Source organism: Mixophyes fleayi, unplaced genomic scaffold (genome assembly GCF_038048845.1).
Source record: "Mixophyes fleayi isolate aMixFle1 unplaced genomic scaffold, aMixFle1.hap1 Scaffold_3633, whole genome shotgun sequence".
Lineage (NCBI taxonomy): Eukaryota > Metazoa > Chordata > Amphibia > Anura > Limnodynastidae > Mixophyes > Mixophyes fleayi.
In genome coordinates this window covers 10,001-17,500 of record NW_027447624.1, presented here as the reverse complement: position 1 = coordinate 17,500, position 7,500 = coordinate 10,001, and the positions used below count along the sequence as shown (strand labels likewise).

At 45.5% G+C, this 7,500-nt stretch overlaps 6 non-coding genes and 25 pseudogenes across 6 annotated transcripts; all 31 read left to right on the top strand.

Moving 5' to 3' along the window:
• LOC142132659 (5S ribosomal RNA) overlaps nucleotides 1-31 on the top strand; it is a 119-nt pseudogene extending 88 nt beyond the window's left edge.
• An 80-nt stretch (nucleotides 32-111) lies between these two features.
• On the top strand, nucleotides 112-230 carry LOC142132674 (5S ribosomal RNA; annotated as a pseudogene).
• Nucleotides 231-312: 82 nt separating this feature from the next.
• LOC142132691 (5S ribosomal RNA) lies at nucleotides 313-431 on the top strand (annotated as a pseudogene).
• Nucleotides 432-712: 281 nt separating this feature from the next.
• On the top strand, nucleotides 713-831 carry LOC142132739 (5S ribosomal RNA). Its single transcript, XR_012686663.1, has one exon. It is a non-coding gene; the product is annotated as a 5S ribosomal RNA (ribosomal RNA).
• Nucleotides 832-1,265: 434 nt separating this feature from the next.
• Nucleotides 1,266-1,384, top strand: LOC142132671 (5S ribosomal RNA; annotated as a pseudogene).
• A 78-nt stretch (nucleotides 1,385-1,462) lies between these two features.
• On the top strand, nucleotides 1,463-1,581 carry LOC142132699 (5S ribosomal RNA; annotated as a pseudogene).
• Nucleotides 1,582-1,651: 70 nt separating this feature from the next.
• On the top strand, nucleotides 1,652-1,770 carry LOC142132657 (5S ribosomal RNA; annotated as a pseudogene).
• Nucleotides 1,771-1,852: 82 nt separating this feature from the next.
• On the top strand, nucleotides 1,853-1,971 carry LOC142132667 (5S ribosomal RNA; annotated as a pseudogene).
• Nucleotides 1,972-2,052: 81 nt separating this feature from the next.
• LOC142132701 (5S ribosomal RNA) lies at nucleotides 2,053-2,171 on the top strand (annotated as a pseudogene).
• Nucleotides 2,172-2,252: 81 nt separating this feature from the next.
• On the top strand, nucleotides 2,253-2,371 carry LOC142132688 (5S ribosomal RNA; annotated as a pseudogene).
• Nucleotides 2,372-2,451: 80 nt separating this feature from the next.
• On the top strand, nucleotides 2,452-2,570 carry LOC142132677 (5S ribosomal RNA; annotated as a pseudogene).
• Nucleotides 2,571-2,651: 81 nt separating this feature from the next.
• Nucleotides 2,652-2,770, top strand: LOC142132653 (5S ribosomal RNA; annotated as a pseudogene).
• Nucleotides 2,771-2,850: 80 nt separating this feature from the next.
• Nucleotides 2,851-2,969, top strand: LOC142132690 (5S ribosomal RNA; annotated as a pseudogene).
• An 81-nt stretch (nucleotides 2,970-3,050) lies between these two features.
• LOC142132697 (5S ribosomal RNA) lies at nucleotides 3,051-3,168 on the top strand (annotated as a pseudogene).
• Nucleotides 3,169-3,247: 79 nt separating this feature from the next.
• LOC142132695 (5S ribosomal RNA) lies at nucleotides 3,248-3,365 on the top strand (annotated as a pseudogene).
• An 81-nt stretch (nucleotides 3,366-3,446) lies between these two features.
• On the top strand, nucleotides 3,447-3,564 carry LOC142132686 (5S ribosomal RNA; annotated as a pseudogene).
• Nucleotides 3,565-3,835: 271 nt separating this feature from the next.
• On the top strand, nucleotides 3,836-3,954 carry LOC142132737 (5S ribosomal RNA). The gene has a single exon (XR_012686661.1). It is a non-coding gene; the product is annotated as a 5S ribosomal RNA (ribosomal RNA).
• An 80-nt stretch (nucleotides 3,955-4,034) lies between these two features.
• LOC142132741 (5S ribosomal RNA) lies at nucleotides 4,035-4,153 on the top strand (annotated as a pseudogene).
• Nucleotides 4,154-4,234: 81 nt separating this feature from the next.
• Nucleotides 4,235-4,353, top strand: LOC142132627 (5S ribosomal RNA). The gene has a single exon (XR_012686621.1). It is a non-coding gene; the product is annotated as a 5S ribosomal RNA (ribosomal RNA).
• Nucleotides 4,354-4,433: 80 nt separating this feature from the next.
• Nucleotides 4,434-4,552, top strand: LOC142132636 (5S ribosomal RNA; annotated as a pseudogene).
• A 79-nt stretch (nucleotides 4,553-4,631) lies between these two features.
• LOC142132639 (5S ribosomal RNA) lies at nucleotides 4,632-4,750 on the top strand (annotated as a pseudogene).
• An 81-nt stretch (nucleotides 4,751-4,831) lies between these two features.
• On the top strand, nucleotides 4,832-4,950 carry LOC142132678 (5S ribosomal RNA; annotated as a pseudogene).
• An 80-nt stretch (nucleotides 4,951-5,030) lies between these two features.
• LOC142132673 (5S ribosomal RNA) lies at nucleotides 5,031-5,149 on the top strand (annotated as a pseudogene).
• A 431-nt stretch (nucleotides 5,150-5,580) lies between these two features.
• LOC142132649 (5S ribosomal RNA) lies at nucleotides 5,581-5,699 on the top strand (annotated as a pseudogene).
• An 81-nt stretch (nucleotides 5,700-5,780) lies between these two features.
• LOC142132734 (5S ribosomal RNA) lies at nucleotides 5,781-5,899 on the top strand. The gene has a single exon (XR_012686658.1). It is a non-coding gene; the product is annotated as a 5S ribosomal RNA (ribosomal RNA).
• A 79-nt stretch (nucleotides 5,900-5,978) lies between these two features.
• LOC142132638 (5S ribosomal RNA) lies at nucleotides 5,979-6,097 on the top strand (annotated as a pseudogene).
• A 440-nt stretch (nucleotides 6,098-6,537) lies between these two features.
• LOC142132729 (5S ribosomal RNA) lies at nucleotides 6,538-6,656 on the top strand. Its single transcript, XR_012686654.1, has one exon. It is a non-coding gene; the product is annotated as a 5S ribosomal RNA (ribosomal RNA).
• Nucleotides 6,657-6,736: 80 nt separating this feature from the next.
• On the top strand, nucleotides 6,737-6,855 carry LOC142132748 (5S ribosomal RNA; annotated as a pseudogene).
• Nucleotides 6,856-6,936: 81 nt separating this feature from the next.
• On the top strand, nucleotides 6,937-7,055 carry LOC142132672 (5S ribosomal RNA; annotated as a pseudogene).
• Nucleotides 7,056-7,134: 79 nt separating this feature from the next.
• Nucleotides 7,135-7,253, top strand: LOC142132685 (5S ribosomal RNA; annotated as a pseudogene).
• Nucleotides 7,254-7,334: 81 nt separating this feature from the next.
• On the top strand, nucleotides 7,335-7,453 carry LOC142132732 (5S ribosomal RNA). Its single transcript, XR_012686656.1, has one exon. It is a non-coding gene; the product is annotated as a 5S ribosomal RNA (ribosomal RNA).
• The last annotated feature ends 47 nt before the right edge of the window (nucleotides 7,454-7,500 follow it).

The window sequence follows — 7,500 nt, the reverse complement described above, 5'->3', positions numbered from 1 at the left end:
GACCACCTGGGAATACCAGGTGCTGTAGGCCTTTTTTTTTCTCTCTTGTTCTGGCTTCCTTCAATGCTGGTTTTCAGATGTATAAGAGATGTAGGTCAATAGGAAACCAATACCTACAGCCACACCACCCTGAACAAGCCCAATCTCGTCTGATCTTGGAAGCTAAGCAGGGCCAGGCCTGGTTAGTACTTGGATGGGAGACCACCTGGCAATACCAGCTGCTGTAGGCTTTTTTTTTTATCTCTCTTGTTCCGGCTTCCTTCAATGCTGGTTTTGAGATGTATAAGTGATGTAGGTCAATAGGAAACCAATACCTACAACCACTCCACCTTGAACAAGCACAATCTCATCTGATCTTGAAAGATAAGCAGCGCCGGGCCTAGTTAGTACTTGAATGGGAGACCACCTGGGAATACCAGGTGCTGTAGGCCTTTTTTTTCCCTCTCTTATTCCAGCTTCCTTCAATGCTTATTTTGAGATGTATAAGAGATGTAGGTCAATAGGAAATCAATACCTACAACCACTCCACCTTGAACAAGCACAATCTCGTCTGATCTTGAAAGATAAGCAGCACCGGGCCTAGTTAGTACTTGAATGGGAGACCACCTGGGCATACCAGGTGCTGTAGGCCTTTTTTTCTTCTCTCTTGTTCCGGCTTCCTTCAATGCTGGTTTCTAGATGTATAAGAGTTGTAGGTCAATAGGAATACAATACCTACAGCCACACCACCCTGAACAAGCCCAATCTCATCTGATCTTCAAAGCTAAGCAGGGCCGGGCCTGGTTAGTACTTGGATGGGAGACCACCTGGGAATACCAGGTGCTGTAGGCCTTTTTTTTTTCTCTCTTGTTCCGGCTTCCTTCAATGCTGGTTTTGAGATGTATAAGAGATGTAGGTCAATAGGAAACCAATACCTACAGCCACACCACCCTGAACAAGCCCAATCTCGTTTGATCTTGGAAGCTAAGCCGGGCCTGGTTAGTACTTGGATGGGAGACCACCTGGCAATACCAGCTGCTGTAGGCCTTTTTTTTTATCTCTCTTGTTCCGGCTTCCTTCAATGCTGGTTTTGAGATGTATAAGAGATGTAGGTCAATAGGAAACCAATACCTACAACCACTCCACCTTGAGCAAGCACAATCTCATCTGATCTTGAAAGCTAAGCAGTTCCGGGCCTGGTTAGTACTTTTTTTTTTCTCTCTTGTTCTGGCTTCCTTCAATGCTGGTTTTGAGATTATAAGAGATGTAGGTCAATAGAAGCCAATACCTACAGCTACACATCTCTGAACAAGCCCAATCTCGTTTGGTCTTGGAAGCTAAGCAGGGCCAGACCTGGTTAGTACTTTGATGGGAGACCACCTGGGAATACCAGGTGCTGTAGGCCTTTTTTTTTCTCTCTTGTTCCGGCTTCCTTCAATGCTGGTTTTGAGATTATAAGAGATGTAGGTCAATAGAAACCAATACCTACAGCTACACATCTCTGAACAAGCACAATCTCGTTTGGTCTTGGAAGCTAAGCAGGGCCGGACCTGGTTAGTACTTTGATGGGAGACCACCTGGGAATACCAGATGCTGTAGGCCTTTTTTTTTTCTCTCTTGTTCCGGCTTCCTTCAATGCTGGTTTTGAGATGTAGGTCAATAGGAAACCAATACCTACAGCCACACCACCCTGAACAAGCCCAATCTCGTCTGATCTTGGAAGCGAAGCAGGGCTGGGCCTGGTTAGTACTTGGATGGGAGACCACCTGGCAATACCAGCTGCTGTAGGCTTTTTTTTTTTATCTCTCTTTTTCCGGCTTCCTTCAATGCTGGTTTTGAGATTATAAGAGATGTAGGTCAATAGGAAACCAATACCTACAGCTACACATCTCTGAACAAGCCCAATCTCGTTTGGTCTTGGAAGCTAAGCAGGGCTGGACCTGGTTAGTACTTTGATGGGAGACCACCTGGGAATACCAGGTGCTGTAGGCCTTTTTTTTTTCTCTCTTGTTCCGGCTTCCTTCAATGCTGGTTTTAAGATGTATAAGAGATGTAGGTCAATAGGAAACCAATACCTACAACCACTCCACCTTGAACAAGCACAATCTCGTCTGATCTTGAAAGATAAGCAGCACCGGGCCTAGTTAGTACTTGAATGGGAGACCACCTAGGAATACCAGGTGCTGTAGGCCATTTTTTTTCCTCTCTTGTTCCGGCTTCCTTCAATGCTTATTTTGAGATGTATAAGTGATGTAGGTCATTAGGAAAACAATACCTACAGCCACACCACCCTGAATAAACCCAATCTCATCTGATCTTGGAAGCTAAGCAGTGCTTGGCCTGGTTAGTATTTGGATAGGAGACCACCTGGGAATAACAGGTGCTGTAGCCTTTTTTTTTTCTCTCTTGTTCTGGCTTCCTTCAATGCTGGTTTTGAGATGTATAAGAGATGTAATTCATTAGGAAACCAATACCTACAACCACTCCACTTTGAACGAGCACAATCTCGTCTGATCTTGGAAGCTAAGCAGTGCCAGGCCTGGTTAGTACTTGGATGGGAGACCACCTGGGAATACCAGGTGCTGTAGGCCTTTTTTTTTTCTCTCTTGTTCTGGCTTCCTTCAATGCTGGTTTTGAGATGTATAAGAGATGTAGTTCATTAGCAACCCAATACCTACAGCCACACCACCCTGAATAAACCCAATCTCATCTGATCTTGGAAGCTAAGCAGGGCTTGGCCTGGTTAGTATTTGGATAGGAGACCACCTGGGAATACAAGGTGCTGTAGGCCTTTTTTTTTTCTCTCTTGTTCCGGCTTCCTTCAATGCTGGTTTTGAGATTATAAGAGATGTAGGTCAATAGGTAACCAATACCTACAGCCACACATCTCTGAACAAGCCCAATCTCGTTTGATCTTGGAAGCTAAGCAGGGCCGTACCTGGTTAGTACTTTGATGGGAGACCACCGGGGAATACCAGGTGCTGTAGGCCTTTTTTTTTTCTCTCTTGTTCTGGCTTCCTTCAATGCTGGTTTTGAGATGTATAAGAGATGTAGGTCAATAGGAAACCAATACCTACAGCCACTCCACCCTGAACAAGCCAATCTCGTCTGATCTTGGAAGCTAAGCAGGGCCAGGCCTGGTTAGTACTTGGATGGGAGACCACCTGGCAATACCAGATGCTGTAGGCTTTTTTTTTTCTCTCTTGTTCGGCCTCCTTCAATGCTGGTTTTGAGATGTATAAGAGATGTAGGTCAATAGGAAACCAATACCTACAGCCACTCCACCCTGAACAAGCCAATCTCGTCTGATCTTGGAAGCTAAGCAGGGCCAGGCCTGGTTAGTACTTGGATGGGAGACCACCTGGAAATACCAGATGCTGTAGGCCTTTTTTTTTTCTCTCTTGTTCTGGCTTCCTTCAATGCTGGTTTTGAGATGTATAAGAGATGTAGGTCAATAGGAAACCAATACCTACAGCCACTCCACCCTGAACAAGCCAATCCCATCTGATCTTGGAAGCTAAGCAGGGCCAGGCCTGGTTAGTACTTGGATGGGAGACCACCTGGAAATACCAGATGCTGTAGGCTTTTTTTTTTCTCTCTTGTTCCGGCCTCCTTCAATGCTGGTTTTGAGATGTATAAGAGATGTAGGTCAATAGGAAACCAATACCTACAGCCACACCACCCTGAACAGGCCTGATCTTGGAAGCTAAGCAGAGCCGGGCCTGGTTAGTACTTGGATGCAAGACAACCTGGGGATACCAGGTGCTGTAGGCCCTTTTTTTTTTCTCTCTTGTTCCGACTTCCTTCAATGCTGGTTTTGAGATGTATAAGAGATGTAGGTCAATAGGAAACCAATACCTACAGCCACACCACCCTGAACAAGCCCAAACTCGTCTGATCTTGGAAGCTAAGCAGGGCTGGGCCTGGTTAGTACTTGGGTGGGAGACCACCTGGAAATACCAGGTGCTGTAGGCTTTTTTTTTTCTCTCTTGTTCCGGCCTCCTTCAATGCTGGTTTTGAGATGTATAAGAGATGTAGGTCAATAGAAAACCAATACCTACAGCCATACCACCCTGAACAAGCTCAATCTCGTCTGATCTTGGAAGCTAAGCAGAGCCAGGCCTGGTTAGTACTTGGATGGGAGACCACCTGGGAATACCAGGTGCTGTAGGCCTTTTTTTCTTCTCTCTTGTTCCGGCTTCCTTCAATGCTGGTTTCTAGATGTATAAGAGATGTAGGTCAATAGGAAAACAATACCTACAGCCACACCACCCTGAACAAACCCAATCTCGTCTGATCTTGGAAGCTAAGCAGGGCTGGGCCTGGTTAGTACTTGGATGGGAGACCACCTGGGAATACCAGGTGCTGTAGGCCTTTTTTTTTCTCTCTTGTTCCGGCTTCCTTCAATGCTTGTTTTTAGATGTATAAGAGATGTAGGTCAATAGAAAAACAATACCTACAGCCACACCACCCTGAACAAGCCCAATCTCGTCTGATCTTGGAAGCTAAGCACGGCTGGGCCTGGTTAGTACTTGTATAGGAGACCACCTGGGAATACCAGGTGCTGTAGGCCTTTTTTTTTCTCTCTTGTTCCGGCTTCCTTCAATGCTGGTTTTGAGATTATAAGAGATGTAGGTCAATACAAAACCAATACCTACAGCTACACATCTCTGAACAAGCCCAATCTCGTTTGATCTTGGAAGCTAAGCAGAGCCAGGCCTGGTTAGTACTTGGATGGGAGACCACCTGGGAATACCAGGTGCTGTAGGCCTTTTTTTCTTCTCTCTTGTTCCGGCTTCCTTCAATGCTGGTTTCTAGATGTATAAGAGATGTAGGTCAATAGGAAAACAATACCTACAGCCACACCACCCTGAACAAACCCAATCTCGTCTGATCTTGGTAGCTAAGCAGCAATATGCCTGGTTAGTACTTGGATGGGAGACCACCTGGGAATACCAGGTGCTGTAGGCCTTTTTTTTTTCTCTCTTGTTCCGGCTTCCTTTAATGCTGGTTTTGAGATAATAAGAGATGTAGGTCAATAGGAAACGAAAACCTACAGCTACACATCTCTAAACAAGCCCAATCTCGTCTGATCTTGGAAGCTAAGCAGGGCCAGGCCTGGTTAGTACTTGGATGGGAGACCACCTGGGAATACCAGGTGCCGTAGGCTTTTTTTTTTTCTCTCTTGTTCCGGCTTCCTTCAATGCTGGTTTTTAGATGTATAAGAGATGTAGGTCAATAGGAAACCAATACATACAGCCACACCACCCTGAACAAGCCTGATCTTGGAAGCTAAGCAGAACCGGGGTTGGTTAGTACTTGGATGCGAGACCACCTGGGAATACCAGGTGCTGTAGGCCCTTTTTTTTTTCTATCTTGTTCCGACCTCCTTCAATGCTGGTTTTGAGATGTATAAGATATGTAGGTCAATAGGAAACCAATACCTACAGCCACACCACCCTGAACAAGCCCAATCTCGTCTGATCTTGAAAGCTAAGCAGGTCCGGTCCTGGTTAGTACTTTTTTTTTTCTCTCTTGTTCTGGCTTCCTTCAATGCTGGTTTTAAAATGTATAAGTGATGTAGGTCATTAAGAAACCAATACCTACAGCCACACCACCCTGGACAAGCCCAATCTCGTCTGATTTTGGAAGCTAAGCAGGGCCAGGCCTGGTTAGTACTTGGAGGGGAGACCCCCTGGGAATACCAGGTGCTGTAGGCCTTTTTTTTTTCTCTCTTGTTCCGGCTTCCTTCAATGCTTGTTTTTAGATGTATAAGAGATGTAGGTCAATAGAAAAACAATACCTACAGCCACACCACCCTGAACAAGCCCAATCTCGTCTGATCTTGGAAGCTAAGCACGGCTGGGCCTGGTTAGTACTTGGATAGGAGACCACCTGGGAATACCAGGTGCTGTAGGCCTTTTTTTTTCTCTCTTGTTCCGGCTTCCTTCAATGCTGGTTTTGAGATTATAAGAGATGTAGGTCAATACAAAACCAATACCTACAGCTACACATCTCTGAACAAGCCCAATCTCGTTTGATCTTGGAAGCTAAGCAGAGCCAGGCCTGGTTAGTACTTGGATGGGAGACCACCTGGGAATACCAGGTGCTGTAGGCCTTTTTTTCTTCTCTCTTGTTCCGGCTTCCTTCAATGCTGGTTTCTAGATGTATAAGAGATGTAGGTCAATATGAAAACAATACCTACAGCCACTCCACCTTGAACAAGCACAATCTCGTCTGATCTTGAAAGATAAGCCGCGCCAGGCCTAGTTAGTACATGGATGGGAGACAACCTAGGACTGCCAGGTGCTGTAGGCCTTTTTTTTTCTCTTTTGATTCGGCTTCCTTCAATGCTGGTTTTCAGATGTATAAGTGATGTAGGTCATAAGGAAACCAAATCCTACAGCCACAACACCCTGAACAAGCCCAATCTCGTCTGATCTTGAAAGCTAAGCAGGTCCAGGCCTGGTTAGTACTTTTTTTTTTTCTCTCTTGTTCTGGCTTCCTTCAATGCTGGTTTTGAGATGTATAAGTGATGTAGGTCATTAGGAAACCAATACCTACAGCCATACCACCCTGAACAAGCCCAATCTCGTCTGATCTTGGAAGCTAAGCAGGGCCAGGCCTAGTTAGTACTTGGATGGGAGACCACCTGGGAATACCAGGTGCTGTAGGCTTTTTTTTTTTCTCTCTTGTTCCGGCTTCCTTCAATGCTGGTTTTGAGATTATAAGAGATGTAGGTCAACACAAAACCAATACCTACAGCTACACATCTCTGAACAAGCCCAATCTCATTTGATCTTGGAAGCTAAGCAGAGCCGGGCCTGGTTAGTACTTGGATGGGAGACCACCTGGGAATACCAGGTGCTGTAGGCCTTTTTTTCTTCTCTCTTGTTCCGGCTTCCTTCAATGCTGGTTTCTAGATGTATAAGAGATGTAGGTCAATAGGAAAACAATACCTACAGCCACACCACCCTGAACAAGCCCAATCTCATCTGATCTTCGAAGCTAAGCAGTGCCGGGTCTGGTTAGTACTTGGATGGGAGAACACCTGGGAATACCAGGTGCTGTAGGCCTTTTTTTTTCTCTCTTGTTCCGCCTTCCTTCAATGCTGGTTTTGAGATTATAAGAGATGTAGGTGAATACAAAACCAATACCTACAGCTACACATCTCTGAACAATCCCAATCTCGTTTGATCTTGGAAGCTAAGCAGGGCCGGACCTGGTTAGTACTTTGATGGGAGACCACCTGGGAATACCAGGTGCTTTAGGCCTTTTTTTTTTCTCTCTTGTTCCGGCTTCCTTCAATGCTGGTTTTGAGATGTATAAGAGATGTAGGTCAATAGGAAACCAATACCTACAGCCACACCACCCTGAACAAGCCCAATCTCGTCTGATCTTGGAAGCTAAGCAGGGCTGGGCCTGGTTAGTACTTTGATGGGAGACCACCTGGGAATACCAGCTGCTGTAGGCCTTTTTTATTATCTCTCTTGTTCCGGCTTCCTTCAATGCTGGTTTTGA